The sequence below is a fragment of the Lepus europaeus genome, chromosome 10 (genome assembly GCF_033115175.1).
Source record: "Lepus europaeus isolate LE1 chromosome 10, mLepTim1.pri, whole genome shotgun sequence".
In the NCBI taxonomy this organism is placed as follows: domain Eukaryota; kingdom Metazoa; phylum Chordata; class Mammalia; order Lagomorpha; family Leporidae; genus Lepus; species Lepus europaeus.
Genome location: NC_084836.1, coordinates 54,733,920 through 54,749,673, shown reverse-complemented (window position 1 = coordinate 54,749,673; position 15,754 = coordinate 54,733,920). Strand labels below are relative to the sequence as shown.

General features: G+C 39.0%; 1 protein-coding gene across 4 annotated transcripts in view; it reads right to left on the bottom strand.

The window, feature by feature from the left end:
• GRIP1 (glutamate receptor interacting protein 1) overlaps positions 1 to 15,754 on the bottom strand; it is a 434,525-nt gene that overhangs the window by 190,540 nt on the left and 228,231 nt on the right. The gene's annotated exons all lie outside the window — the stretch shown is intronic.

Below are 15,754 nucleotides of genomic sequence, written 5' to 3'. Positions count from 1 at the left end.
ACTGTGTTGCTAACCAGTAAGGCACCTTGCCTTTTTGTACTTCTTAGAAAATTCTACTTCTAGCTGCTTCCAAATCTGAGTTCCTATAACTTATCCTGATAGCATGAGTCAGACATCCAAATGCAAGTGTTACACAGGTAACATTAATAAATCAAGTTGCAGGCAAGCTGGCCAGTAGGACTGAGGCTGAGACAGGGTGCAAAAAACAGGTGCTGTCTCCCAGTATTCACTGGTCAAACTACATGCCCTCAGCCGAGGGTTGATGCTGATGGTGACCCCTGCCATTTGAGTTTTAGTTCTGCCTCAAAGATCAAAGATAACCTGTTGATTTCTTTCCATGGGACTTAAAATTTTTGAAACCACTGATCATTTCTGACTAAATCATCTATTTGTTTCTCACATTTTTCTATTTAAAAATTTTTTTTTTATTTGACAGGTAGAGTTATAGACAGTGAGAGAGAGAGAGAGAGAGAGAGAGAAAGGTCTTCCTTCCATTGGTTCACTCCCCAAATGGCCAGCACGGCTGGTGCTGTGCCGATCCGAAGCCAGGAGCCTGGTCTCCCAGGCGGGTGTAGGGGCCCAAGCACTTGGGCCATCCTCCACTGCCTTCCCGGGCCACAGCAGAGAGCTGGACTGGAAGAGGAGCAACCAGGACTAGAACCCAGCATCCATATGGGATGCCAGCGCCACAGGCGGAGGATTAACCAAGTAAGCAATGGCGCAGGCCCCTGTTTCTCACATATAATGACTGGTGTGACCCTCACATTTCTGTTATCCCTTATTGATGATCTACTTGATACATTCATAAGTATTTATAAGGTAGTTGACTGTAGGTGGTATCAGCTGCCTCATTTCCTTCCTAGTCTGTGTCTCATAAGCCCTCTAAGATATGGTTCTGCCAGGCAGCTCCAATCCAGTGATATTCCTTCTTGTCACTACAGTATTTAAAAAAGTCACCTTGGTGATTTGCAAACACATTTTAGTGTAAGACTATACTAAGACAAATATCATGTTTTCTCTGCTTTTTTTCAAAGCATTTATTTATCAAATTGGGATGGTTCTCTATAATCACATCTTAAAGTAGACAAGGATAGTTGGACATCTGTGCACATGTGTATGTGTGCTATTTACGATGTGTTCCCAGAGACGTTGGAAACAAATTCACATTTCAAAATGTTTTATGGGTGTGACTACTGCAACTTCTGAAAAATTTACACTCCTCCCAACAATATATGAATGTTTCTTATACTTCATATATTTTCCTGTCCCCTTGATAACACTTGATAAATTCAAAATTTTTAATATTTGCCATTTCACTTTTTGCAAGCTCCTAACATTTTCTTCCATACCTTATGTCTGGGGAGCAGAAGAGAAATTCTTACACTCTAATTACAACCAGCTTAATCTGGCCTCTTAGCTCCTGGGTTTACCTTATTAGAATATGGGCAACTTTATCACGCAAGAACTTTAGGCAACAGGAGGAGTCAAAAGCATTCCGAAGAACTCTCCCAGGTTCTCTAATCCAGAACAGAAATAAAATGGGGGAGAAATTTAATTTGTAGAAGCTGGTATAGAGTTACTCTTAGTATCTGAAATACTGATGCATCTCTAGTGGCTTCTAAAGAGAGCAATGTTAAAACAGAAAGGATAGAATTTAAGATTAAAATGAGAAACCTATGCCAATGATATGTAAAATGATATTAAAGAATACCTTAGCTGAATAAAATATATTCAAGTTTCTACAGTCGGATAAATGACTGCCTAGAGAATTGAAAGAATGTAGAGATATGACTATAAAATGAAGATAAAAATGACAGATATGCCAGAAGGCTGGAATGATTCAGCATCACTGTTTCTACAATGCAGGACTCTGGAAACCGCAGCCCTCTGAGACATATACTGGTGAAGCTTTAGAGAGGATTATTATGCCACTGAAGTGTAAGGTATGGAAACTAACACCATAGATAAATATACTATATAATAGGTCCAATATTTTAGGATTTCAGTGGGATTTAGAAAGATCTCTCATAATAACTTGTGGATGGGAGAGAGTACTGTGAGCTGGAAATTGCTGCTTTGAGGTTTACCAAGAATGATACCCCAAATCTGCAACCAGTGCTCAAGGTGAGGCCAGGCTGCAGGACTCTGTCCTTGGTACCACTATGCTCAAAACTCTTAACTCTATCAAATTTGTGGCTAATTCACTGATAAGGAGAGTAATAAACGTGATTATCAAGAATATAGACTACTCCTATCAAGTTGGACAGATGGACTGACTCATGTGGGAGCTAGGTTCATAACTGAAAGATGACAGGGTTTGAATTAAGGAGAAACACCAGCTTTGTTGTTGGATAGCCTTGCACATGTCTCTGTAAGCCTAAATTTCCTGCTCTGTAAATATGTATGTGCTTGAATAAATAAGACTGAATTAGTTCTGGTACATGGTAAATATCCAACAATGTTATTCTCAGATTTCACTAGTTGAATGTAACAGAAATAAATGTACAGAAAACTGAGTAAAGTATATAAAATTATCCAATATCATACATGTGTGCTGCTACCACAGGAAGGAAACCTAGCTATTAAGAGCAACTCATTAGAACATGGCCTGAAAATTCTAGTTGACAGTAAGCTCAATATAAACAAATATCATTACTTCATTTAAAAATACAATTATAATCATCATTAATTGATCAGAAGAGGTAATGTTTTCTCTTTCTCTATTATTTTCAGATCACTACTGAGGAAAATGTTCTTCATGATGACCAGGGTATGGGAAACATAGCATGTAAGGCAGGACTGAAGGAAGAAACATGTTTTACCTAGTTTGAAACAACTCAGAAGAGATGACATGGGGCCGGCACTATGGCGCAGCGGGTTAATGCCCTAGCCTGAAGTGCAGGCATCCCATATGGGTGCTGGTTCTAGTCCCAGCAGCTCCTCTTCCGATCCAGCTCTCTGCTATGGCCTGGGAAAGCAGTAGAAGATGGCTCAAGTCCTTGAGCCCCTGCACCCACGTGGGAGACCCGGAAGAAGCTCCTGGCTCCTGGCTTCGGATTGGCACAGCTCAGGCCATTGTGGCCATCTGGGGAGTGAACCATCAGACAGAAGACCTCTCTCTCTCTCTGCCTCTCCTCTCTCTGTGTAACTCTTTCAAATAAATAAACACATCTTTTAAAAAAAGGAAGAAGAGATGACAGGTGCATTCACATATCTGAAAGACTTACTTGGGAAAGTTCAGAACAATAGGAAGAGCTGGTGGGCTAAGGATTAAGTTGGGAAAGGTCAACTCATTAGCATAAGAAATACTTGGGTGGATACAAGAAGGAAAGTTTCCTTGTTAGATAGCACATTTCCTTTCTCTAAAAATATTGAATCAGGAGTTAGATGTGGAGATTCCTATCTGAAAGAGGAACACAGAGGGGAAACTGTGTGTGTGTGCATGCGGGAGAGTTAAGTGTTTATTGGATAGGGATGAGAAAGAATACAGTGATTCCCACTCTATCACTCATACATAAGGGTCATACATAACAGCAATGGGATACTAAGGCAGGTGATAAAAGGGGAATCTATCATTCAACCAATATGGATGATACAGTTCTGAATCCTGCTGGACAAAACTCTGTGGGGGAATTTTTCATAAAAAATATTTTCTTGAGTTTAAGTGACTGTAACCTTAACTCAGAGATAAGTCGAATATCCAGGAAAGTAATTTTAGAGCAACTCGAAACAGAATAAGCTGAGCAAAAACACAAAATATTCTGGGTGTTCTTCAAAATAAATGATAATGGAAAGGAGAAATTGTAGGATTGCTCTCAGTAGACATGAAATATGATATAAGGTGATAACATGGGGGCATGAGTATTTGAAGGGTTAGTTCATTTTATCCTTTTTTGATTTGAGAAAATAAGGTTTATACGGGAGAAGAGGGTTCTGTTAGGGATATAGGGCGCTCCTCCAGGCTCTGAAATGACAGTTCCTCCTCCCTATCGCACCCTTTAGCACCACCTTCCACTCCATTCTCTCTGTGGATGACCTTAACAAGAAAACAGAGAAATCAGTAGAGGACTCCCAAGTCTTCTCAGCAGGAATTCTACCGTCCTCCTGCCCTTGTGTCCTGCTGCTCTGCCTTATCTACTGTGGATCTATCAGCTTCATGTTGGGTGTCCTCCCCTAATCTCTTCAAAGGCTCTGCTTTTGCTTTTATAGAATCTGAAAATGCTGACCTTGGAAGAGTTGAGAGTGGAATGATGGTTACCAGAGGCTGGGGAGGGACTGGGGAGGTAGCTATGTGGAGAGACTGATTAACTGCTACTGAGTCATAGTTAGAAGAAAGATGTTCTGATGTTCTACTTCACGGTAGGGCGACTACAGATAATGATAATACACTGTATATTTCTTTCAGAAAAAAGCTATAAGACAGAATTTTGAATTTTTTTTACCATAAACATGTTTGAGGAAATGCAAATTTACTTTGATCTGTATGTGTATACATGTATAATGTATACATATGTTGAGACATCAGATGGTACTGCACAAATACATGCTTTGGAAATATCAGTTAAAATTTTAAAATTAAAACCAATAACATTCAAAGTATACAAAACCTCCACAGGTTGTATACTCCATGTCTCTTTCCCCAGTTTTGTTTCTCATCTCTGTGAGCATTACTCCTCCCATCCTGGGTATGCTGGCCTCTGAGCTTCTTTAACAAGACAAGCTTGTTCGGACCTCATGGTTTCTGCACTTGCTGAATACTCTTCCATCAGATCATTATATAACTCACCTTTCATTTTAGGCTCACTCAAAACCACTGCCTCAAAGAAGCCATTCTTATCAATCCTTTTGAACACAGGGCCAATGTCTTTCTGCCCTTCTACTTTCTACTGATTATCCTAGTTTATTTCAACATGTTCCAAAAATCTAGAACAGTACCAGGCATATAGCAGGTGCTGTATTGTTACCTGTTGACTAACTGTATGAGGGTCAATTCATAGGAATAGTCAATCAAAAGAGGAGAGAACATTTTAGTTATAATGGACTTAGGGAGCTACTAAAAGACTGACTGGAGACAAAGAGAACCTCTCAGTGAAGTATCTGCCTGTGATTGGCAGGGAATCTGTGTGTAGTGGTTTACATCCCAAGCAGAAGGCATGAAAGTGCCAGGGTGCACTCTTATTGTTGTAGAGAATGGAGATTTTCCTGGTGCTATAAAGCGTTTCCACCCAAATTTTGAAGGGGAAATCTTTATAACCTCTGTTTAAGATCTAGCTCAAAGCCACCTCCTGCTGAGAAGCCACCTCCTGCTGGAACCTTGACTTGATTCTCCGTCCCAAAGATGCCCCTTCTCAGGATGAAGCAGCCAGAGCAATTATCGTCCAATCCCCCTAACAGACGTTAGGGTACATTCTTGTTAAGGGGAGAATGTGAAGAGTCAGATGGGTTAACAGAGTGGTCTTAACGGAATTTTTATATAAAACATTTGCTCCCTCCCCTAAAATGTTATCTTTAGCAAGAACAAACAGGCCATCCTCCTTCCAAATTTACCATGAGAATAGCAAGAGAGCTCTTCCTGAGCCCACAATTTATTGTGAAAACAAATTACCTATCCCACACTTCTGTATGGGTTTTGTTTTATCATGAGCAGGTGAGGCAGAATGGAGAATTATAAATCATGTCTTTTGATGGGTTTTGTCCCAGCCTTGTAACTGAATGCTAATCTGATTGTCAAGTTTGTTTTTTTTTAGAAATTATACTTAAAAACCCAGTGTCATGAGGTTCTTTGGGCTTTTTTCCTCTCTTGGAAGCCCCCCTCCAGGCTGCTCTGCCTGGAGGTCTTTGACTCTAATAAATCTTTTTAAATGTAAAAAAAAAAAAAAAAAGACCTAGCTCAGTCACAGGTTTGAGAAAGGTATAGGAATATCTCATTGCAAAATAATTTAAATATATGTATGTCTATAGGTCATCAAATTCTCTTCGATCAGATATTACCAACTCTGATCAGGGGAGATTTCTATCCCTGGTATCAGAAGCCTCTCTGCAGGTTTAACTGCTCTGCTCAGAAACAGTGACTCATTTCATTTGTTCATTGTTATTTTAAAGTTCAGTATTAGTCCATGGCTCCAAAAGGGAAACACAGTATATAATTATGGTGGTACCAGTTTAAAACAAGATTTAAATGTGCCTGGTTGGCAAATGTTAAATTTTTCCTGAATTGGAAGCTCTGAAATTGTAAACGTAGGGAATGAATGAGAACCCAGCCTGATGTGTTGCTGGTTTGTTCCTCAGTACCTCTACCTCTTGGTTGCTCAGAAAAATGCTGGTAGGAGCCTATCACTCCAAGCTGTTACCTGATAGCCCACCCCTAAATGAGGGTACCAATCAGTATGGACTGGGATGGATTCTGAGTCTTGGACAGAGGCCACCACATACTTTTGCTTACTTCACATCTTCTGGATGTTTTTTGCATAGAGGCTCAATGGGTCTCTGAAAGTCAGTCTACATCTCATTCTCAGTCAGAATTCTCACCACCACCATCTCCCTTCACTCATTCCTTCAGATTCGGGTCAAACTTCCTATTTACCTAGAATTTATCCAAACTCTACTACTTTGTAGACCTGTGTCCTTGAAAAAGAGACTTTATCTTTCAGGACTTCTGTTTGTTCATCATTAAGATGTAAACCAAAAGTTATTTACTGGAGGTGTTGTGAGGAAGAGATAAAAAACAATATTGATGAACTGGCTAATCTGAAACTTGGAATGTAGCCATGATGAGTGTGACTAGTGTTTTTATGATTAGCCACAGCGCCACAGCCAGCCCATTTGTGGATTGAGTTACCCCTGTGATCATGTCATTCTTTTTACTATCTAAACTCTAGGAATAACAAATTCTTTCTCGTGTAAGTATTTCTTTGCATTTTTTTAAAAAAACAAGACCCAAATGCCTTCTGTGCCCACTTCAGTGACCTGTTTCTGCACTATAAACAATAACTACTTACTGATGGACCAATAAAGTGCATGTAATGGGGTTCTCCACATCATTTCTTTGGAGAAGAATCTTATTTCAAGTCAGTGTTTCCCAAAATATATAAACACTGAAGGGAGCCAGATGATTTTAGGGGACATAAATTTTTGTTTTGGTTCAACGTCCAAAAATCAATAAACGTGATTAACCACAACAAGCAGAAGATCAAAAAACATATGATTATATCAACAGATGCAGAGAAAGCAGATGACAAAATTCAAAACCCTTTTATGATGAAAACCTTAAGTAAATTGGGTATAGAAGGAACATTCCTCAACATAAGCAAAGCAATTTATAACAAACCCATAGCCAGCATCCTACTGAATGGGGAAAAATTGGAGGCATTCCCATTAAGATCCAGAATCAGATGAGGATGCCCACTCTCATCATTGTTATTTCACATAGTCCTGGAAGTTTTAGCCAGAGCCACCAGGCAAGAAAAATAAATCAAAGGGACACAAATAGGGAAGGAAGAAGTCAAACTATCCCTATTTGCTGATGACATGATTCTATATATAGGAAACCCAAGGAGACTACTAGAACTCATAAAAGAGTTTGGTAAAGTAGCAGACTCTAAAATCATGGTAAAGTAACAGACTCTAAAATTAACACATAAAAACCAATAGCCTTTGTATATATAGACAATGCCATAACTGAGAAAGAACTTCTAAGCTCAATCCCATTTACAATAGCAACAACAAAAAAAATTAAATACCTAGGAATAAATTTAACCAAGGATGTCAAAGATTTCTATGAAGAAAATTACAAAACATCAAAGAAAGAAATAGAAGAAGACATATAAATGTGCAAAAATCTGCTATGTTCATGTACTGGAAAAATCAAGATCTTCAAAATGTCCATAATACCAAAAGAAATTTATAGATCCAATGTAATACCAATAAAAATATGAACATTCTTCTTAGATCTAGACAAAAATGATGCTAAAATTCGTATGAAAATATGAGACCCTGAATAGCTAAGGAAATCTTAAACAACAAAAACAAAGCTGGAGGCATCACAATACCAGACTTCAAGATATACTTAATGACAGTTATTATTTTTTTAATTTTTTGCCAGGCAGAGTTAGACAGTGAGAGAGACAGAGAGAGAGAGAGAGTTACAGACAGTGAGAGAGAGAGAGAGAGAAAGGTCTTCCTTCCATTGGTTCACTCCCCTAATGGCTGCTATGGCCAGCGCTGTGCCGATCTGAAGCCAGGAGCTGGGTACTTCCTCACGGTCACCCGTGAGGGTGCAGGGACCCAAGCACTTGGGCCATCCTCCACTGCCCCCAGTCACCCTTGAGGGTGCAGGGACCCAAAGCACTTGGGCCATCCTCTGCTGCTCTCCTGGGCTACAGCAGAGAGCTGGACTGGAAGAGGAGCAACTGGGACTAGTACCCAGCACCCCAATTGGGACTAGAACCCAGGGTGCCGGTGCTGCAGGTGGAGGATTAGCCAAGCAAGCCACGGTGCAGGCCACATGACAGTTATAATCAAAACAGCCTGGTACTGGCACAAAAACAATCCTGTAGAACAATGGAGCAGAATAGAAACCCCAGAAATAAATCCACACATTTACAACCAATTTTTTTAAATATTATTTTCCTCTTCTTTTTTTAAAGATTTATTTATTTAAAAGGCAGAGTTACAAAGAGGCAGAGGCAGAGAGAGAGAAGTCTTCCATTCACTGGTTCACTCCCCAGATGGCTGCAATGGTCAGAGCTTTGCCCATCCAAAGCCATGAGCCAGGAGCTTCTTCTGGGTCTCCCATGCAGGTGCAGGGGTTCAAACAGTTGAGCCATCTTTTACTGCTTTCCCAAGACATAGCAGAGAGCTGGACTCTCTAAAGCAGCCAGTACTAGGACTGGCACCCATATTGGATGCAGACACTGCAGGTGGAGGCTTAGCCCACTACACCACAATATCAGTCTCCCAACTTAACTTTGACAAAGGAACAAAAAGCAACCCTTGGAGCCAAGACAGTCTCTTCAACAAATGGTTTCCTGGGAAAACAGGAACTCCACATTGCAGAAGTATGAAACAAGACCCCTACATTACACCTTATGCCTTACATCTTACACAAAAATCCACTCAAAATGAATCAGAGACCTAAATCTAAGATGTAATACCATCAAATTACTACAGAACAGTGCGGAAATTCTGGCAGACAATGACATAGGCAAAGACTTCTCGGAAAAGACCCCAGAAGCACAGGCAATGAAAGCCAAAGTTAACAACTGGGATTACACCAAACTGAGAAGCTTCAGCACTGCAAAAGAAACAGCAAAGTGAAGAGGCAACCAACAGAATGGGAGAAATTATTTGCAAACAATACAACTGACAACAGATCAACTTCCAGAATCTTTAAAGAGCTTAAGAAACTCAACAAAAACACAATCCAATTAAAAAATGGGCAAAGGACCTGAACAGACATTTTCACGAGAGGAAATTCAAATGGCCAATAGACACATGAAAAAAATGCTCAAGATTGCTAGCCATCAGGGAAATGCAAATCACAGTATGGAGATACCTCAGAAATCTGAATATAGAGCTACCATACCACATGACCCAGCCATTCCACTCCTGGGAATCTACCCAAGGGAAATGAAATCAGCATATGAAAGAATGACCTGTATCCCCATGTTCATTTCAGCTCAATTTACAATAACTAAGATATAGAATCAACCCAGATGTTCATCAGCTGAAGAGTGCATAAAGAAATTATGGTATATATACACCATGAAATACTAGATAGTGGTAAAAAATGAAATCTTGTCCTTTGCAACAAAATGGATGCAATTGGAAACCATTATACTTAGTGAAGTAAGCCGGTCACAAAAGGACAAATACTATATGGTCTCTCTGATCTGTGGTAACTAATAGAATACTCAAAAGGTAATCTAAAGGAGTGAAACTGACTCTTTGAGATGTGATGTTTTTGAACAGCCCTTGCCTTGACTGTTGGGGAACAATGTTTTTCTTGTTTGCTTGTTTTGTTCTTCACTTCTTTTTTTTCTTCAAACTAATCAGTGAACTCTCTACTTGGTGTAGGGTTAATCTTATGAGTATAAAAACTAAGTGAAAATTAATCTCTAAAAAATAAGAATGGGAAAGGAAGAGGGAAGAGGAAGAAAGGTGGGAGTATGGGTGGGAGGGAGGTGGTGGAATCATCATGTTCCCAAATCTGAATATATTAAATGCATGAAGTTGTATTCCTTAAAGAAAATTTAAAAAATCCAGAGTTGGAACATTTAATATCTACAGTAAAAAAATATAATTAGCATATCAACTCACAGATGACAGGTTTAGGATAAAGCTAAGAAAAATGAATCAATTATATTTGCTTAAAATCATATTCATTATAGCACAGAAAAATTTGTGTATATGTAGTGTTATAACAAAAAATGATGAAGATGACATGTGAGTGACCGAACTGTAGGAAGTTGTTTGGGTCATTTGAGTCTGATGGACAAAAGAGGAGCAATAATGGGCGCAACTGCTCTATGCTACAGTAAATTACATAAGGTACCTCTTCACTCCTTCGATGTAGTCAAGCAATCCGAATTTCATGCAGCCTGATGCTCCAGAGTCACTTAATCTTGAAACCCTGGATTGAGGGTCTCCCTAACCTGGAGAGTAGGTGAATTAATGTTTCTCTAGTACAAAGGCAGTAGAGGGAAGACTGTTTCCTTGCAGCTCATATGCATGTATCCTCAAGTCTTTGTGTAAAACATTTATGGACTCCTAGGAGGATGTGATAGGTGTTGTCACACTCACTTCATCAGATCTGGAGCAATGTATTCTGTGTGGACCTGGAGCAAGACATTCAACAAGCGCCCTTAATCCTGTAATACAGGGATCTCAGGAAATGTTGGGGCACTATCCTAAGTCATCACAAATCATTTCCCCCTAAATGGCACACTGGAAATGTTACTGCTTAAAAACCACCTCTTGCCTATGAATTCCCTTACTGTATTTCAGCCATGTTTACTAGACCTGAGAATAGCTCAAACACAATAGACCATCATTTCTCTGAAGCACTAATGAAAGCTACAGCACTGAACATAAATCAAGCCGCTTGTTTCACCCAGTGCTATTTGAGGAGAGCTCACTGTGTACCCCAGTCACATAGCAAACTGGATCAGTTCTCTGGGGGAAATCCTTAATGTGCACCACACCTGCCATAATAAGGAGTAAGTTCTACTTTGCATTGCACTATTTATAGATGCCTGCTACTTTCACACATTTTTAAAAGCCCCCTTCTACAGCTAACAGTTGAACTGAACACTCTCAGCTTGTCAGTTTTGCTGCTAAATGGTGCTTAACGTTTTTCTGCAGGTGTTATATGACTGCATAGACACTTTGTGCTCAAACAGAAACAAATGAGGCTAGGAGGAGACCTCTGCCCTTTAGAAATCTCCAGCTTCTAGCTGACCTATATTCCATTCAGAAGTGTTCTGCAGCAGACATTTTCCAGAGAAATGTCATATTTGGTAGAGCCTCAATGCAGCATAATCAGAATCAGAAAATGTGTGGAAATGCTACACTTTTCAGGAGGAGTGTGACTGGTCATGAAGTCATAGACTGCACAGAGAAACTGCGATTTCTGCTGAGTCACTCATTCTGCAAGACTTGACTGATCTCTAATGATTGTTAAGCCCCATTCTATGCACAATTCTATGGAATTAGGGCAATGAACAAAACAACCTACAGTATCTACCCTCATGTAGCTTATACTTTATATAGTACTGGAGAAAGAAAAAAGGAAATACACCTATCTATTAATTTCACATAGTAGTAAATACTATGGAAAAAACAAAAAAAGGAAGGAGCAGGATCTCAGATACAATTGCAGTGCTATCAATAATCTTGACTTTGTGATTTGAGAAATTTATCTGTAAATTGATATAATTTCTCAAATGTTCAGTAATTGTAACAACTGGAGACACTGTGGCTTTGAATTTTCTTTATGCTGACAGTGAGGGGTTTGGTAGCATACATCCTACTCCTTAGCTCCCCATGGTCATCACCTTGGCCAACTGAGAGGCAGATGGAGATGAAGGGACAGCCTGCCGGTAGTAAAGGTGCTTGTCTGTTTATACTAGCCCCAGTGATTATGTCTTCACTAATAGCAGATTCTGACCTAACGACTTTGGATTGCATTTGTATCTGTTCTTTGTATGACATTTCATACTTGGTGGGTTCAACCGACTTTGATTTCCCTTCCCTGAGACTCACTCATTGTTAGAGTGGCTCAATGATGGAACTTAACAGGGGAAGCAGAATGGGTTGGAAAATCAGAGTAAATGCCCATCATACATCTGAATAGTAGTATTGCTATAAAGTCCTAGTGTAAAAGTCACACTATCTATCTGCTGTCATAATGAAAATTTAGACCAATGAAGCATCAAATTGTGTGTGTCATGAAGACAAGAAATTGCTGAATACAGGAGGAAGAACCTTCAAAATTCCTGCCCTTTCCCCTTCACTCAAGCTTGCCAGCCTCTCCATGATGTCAAGGGTACACAATTATTTCTCAGACTTTTATTTTTCAATAGAGGCTGAACCTTCCTGAATGTACTCTGAATAGCTTGACTGTTCATTCTTAGGGCTGCTGGACATTTTCAGACTCTCAGCTTCATATTTTTTATATCAACTTCAGTCCATTATGACCAAATTGACATTCTAGGAGGGAGAAAAATCCTACTCAAACTCGCATGGCCTTATTCTGAATACAGTCTTGATATAATTTTCCTGAGTACACCCAAGTTTGGAAATGTAATAGATGTGAGGTCATCACATCTTTCCTATATTTGTGACCTGGCCAGAATTCTTGGTCAAGACTAACATAAGCAAAGAAAAACATCCTGTGTGGAAAGAGGAGACAAGTCAAAGACATAATATACCAATTCCAGTATTCTATATTTCCTCTACACAAACATTAGACTGCTATGATTAAATGCCTCAGCTATAAGTGAGCAAAGTCACAAATTATCACAAAAATCTATCAAATCAGAGTCTATACAAATTTCCTCTAATACTTCAGACATTCATTTCAAGGGGACAAACTGCATTCACTAGTAATCTGCCCAATAAAGGACAATCAGATCAACAGATTTTTAAAAAATAGATACATATATGTGGCAGAATCTGTTAATTCAAAAGATCTTTTCACTTGGAATTCATCTTATCTTTAAAAATGGGTCAAATTGAGATTGAACACAAATCTTCTTAATATTTTTAACGGAATGTGAAGTCTCTAATCATCAACTTTAGTATCATAGGGACACTCATGTCATTTTTTTTACTATCCCCATCATTAAAAAATTTACAAGAGCATATGAAAGTCTAAAAGTCTTTTTATTTTTACATTTTACGCCATAAGAGACATGATTAAAATGACAAGCTCCCAAATAACATTAATAATGCATTTCCCCTTTATCCAAACCAAATGTATTTTACTCCTAAGAGATGTTTAATCCATTCCCTTTTTTGGGAAGAGAAAAGAAGTAGGGGATGAAAGGATTTAAAGTTAGAACTGGCATTTAATGAAATACACATATTTTACTTGTGATTATAAAATAATTGCTGCATTAATTTTGAGTTTAGACAGTAGTGTTGGATTTAAAAATGAATGAAAAGCAAGTTATGTTTCTGCTAACATTCCAGCTTACTTCTATAGGACAGAATTGGTAAAAGTTATTGTTAATTATGCTATGAAAATACTGGAGTCCATGTTCAGAATCTCACCTATGTATATGGACATTTGGTCCAGGAAGCACCAGATCTATATTTGTAGAATCAGTTTCAAAGAATGAGTTACAGTGTTATAAGACTTGAATTGAGAAGCTTGCCATTACCCTTTTCCTCCACTATGCCCCCACCCATTCATCAAAGAAATTATTCACACAAATGGTCAATTGCAGTCACTACCATTGGATCCTTGGGAATAGAGCTATGGGATAAATGATGATGAATGTCATCTAGCTCCTTTAAGGTTTCAGTCTCCTTGCATTGGCTTAGTCCCTGTTGGGGGCTGGTAGTTAATACTTCAGGGGACACATCTGTCTCAGAAGGTTCTTCTGCACTGAGATCAGGGGCTGGGAGGCAGGAATTTGGTCAGCGATTAAGACTCTGGCTAGGACACACACATCTCACATCAGAGTACCTCAGTTCAAGTTCCAGCTCTGTTCCTGATCCCAACAACGCAGATCCTGCAAAGCAGGGGTGATTGCTAAAGTAGCCGGGTCCCTGTCATTCACATGGGAAACCTGGATTGAGCTCTGGGCTCCTAGCTTCAGCTTGACCCATCCTTGTCCGTTATGGGCATTTGGGGAGTGAATCTGAGTTTGGGAGCTCCTCTGTGTGTCTTTTTCTGTTTCTCAAATAAATAAATAAATAAATAAAAATTTAGAAGAAAGCTCAGGGGCTGGTAAAGAAATAGAGCTCTCTGTAAGCTTTCTTTTGTGTGGTGTGCTTTTCTGTCAATACATCTTTCCTTGTTACCAACACAGTAATAATATCTTTAGCAAGGTAGTATTGGGACACGAGCATAGGAGAAAGAGACCAAGGCTGTAAAATTGCATTCAGCTCTTACAGCTCAATGTGGTGCAACCTAGTCAACTGGAAGCCAATTGTGGGATTTCTCCGTGGAAGTTCCAGCAAATAACATAGAGCACGCCTTTACTTGACCTTCTCCTCTGTGCATTTGATGCTCACATGTGCACTGCACAGGGACAAAGGTAGACTTGGCAGCTGTCCAGACAAGACTTCCCAGTGCTGTGATAGATCTCTCTGGAAGTGACTTCCTGTCCAAAGGTCTGGGAGCACTACCTTCTTCGTTGTCAGAACAAGCATTCAGAGTACATTGAAGCAAGACAGGAAAGACTCAGAACTCCCAAGTTACTGGACAGGAAGCAGTTTCCCAGAAGCTCATTAATTTTTCCCTTCATATAACAGTAACAATCAGCTTTTAAACATTGGCATTTTAACCCTCTGGCTGGAAAACATTGATAACAGTGTGTTTGTCTAAAATCACAGAAAGTAGTAAGGCAGAGGGAAGTCTCTTGTCTCTTTTCAACAGAGGAAACTGAGTACCAGCTAATGTGGAGAAGCAAAGAGAGAATTAGTGGGTAACTGACATTCCTGACTTCAAACATTCGGTATTTTCTTAATACTGACAAGGAGAAAGCAGAGAATCTAGTCCATGGCTGACTGCAGGTGTTTTTCTAAATGTGACTGACACTAATGACCTTGTATAGGATGGAAAAAACATATCTTCTCACTAAATGAGGCCATCAAATTACAGAATTCAAGTGACTGAAGCATCTTCAAGGCACCAAAACAAAGATTCATATATCGTTTATAAATCATATACTTTCACAATAAATCTAAGCCTTCAGAATAAAAGTAACCATGTCATTCTTACAAAAATAAATAATCATGAAAAGAAATGCTCTAAAGTTGGACTCATTCTGCTCTTTATTCAAATGGAAAATTCCCATTTTCACTGACAGATTTGCCAAACCATTCAACTTAATGTCAGAAACACTGCTTTATTTCTCCTGAATTGCTAAAACTGTTGTACTCTGAAATCCTATAGTTAAGCTTTAGCTGTACACAAATAGTTTGTTTAAAATCTATAAGCACATATTTTTGAAAAACATATTAATGCTTTTAATGCTTTTCTTATGTACAATTGCTTCTATAAAGAGTTTTTCCATGAGTTACC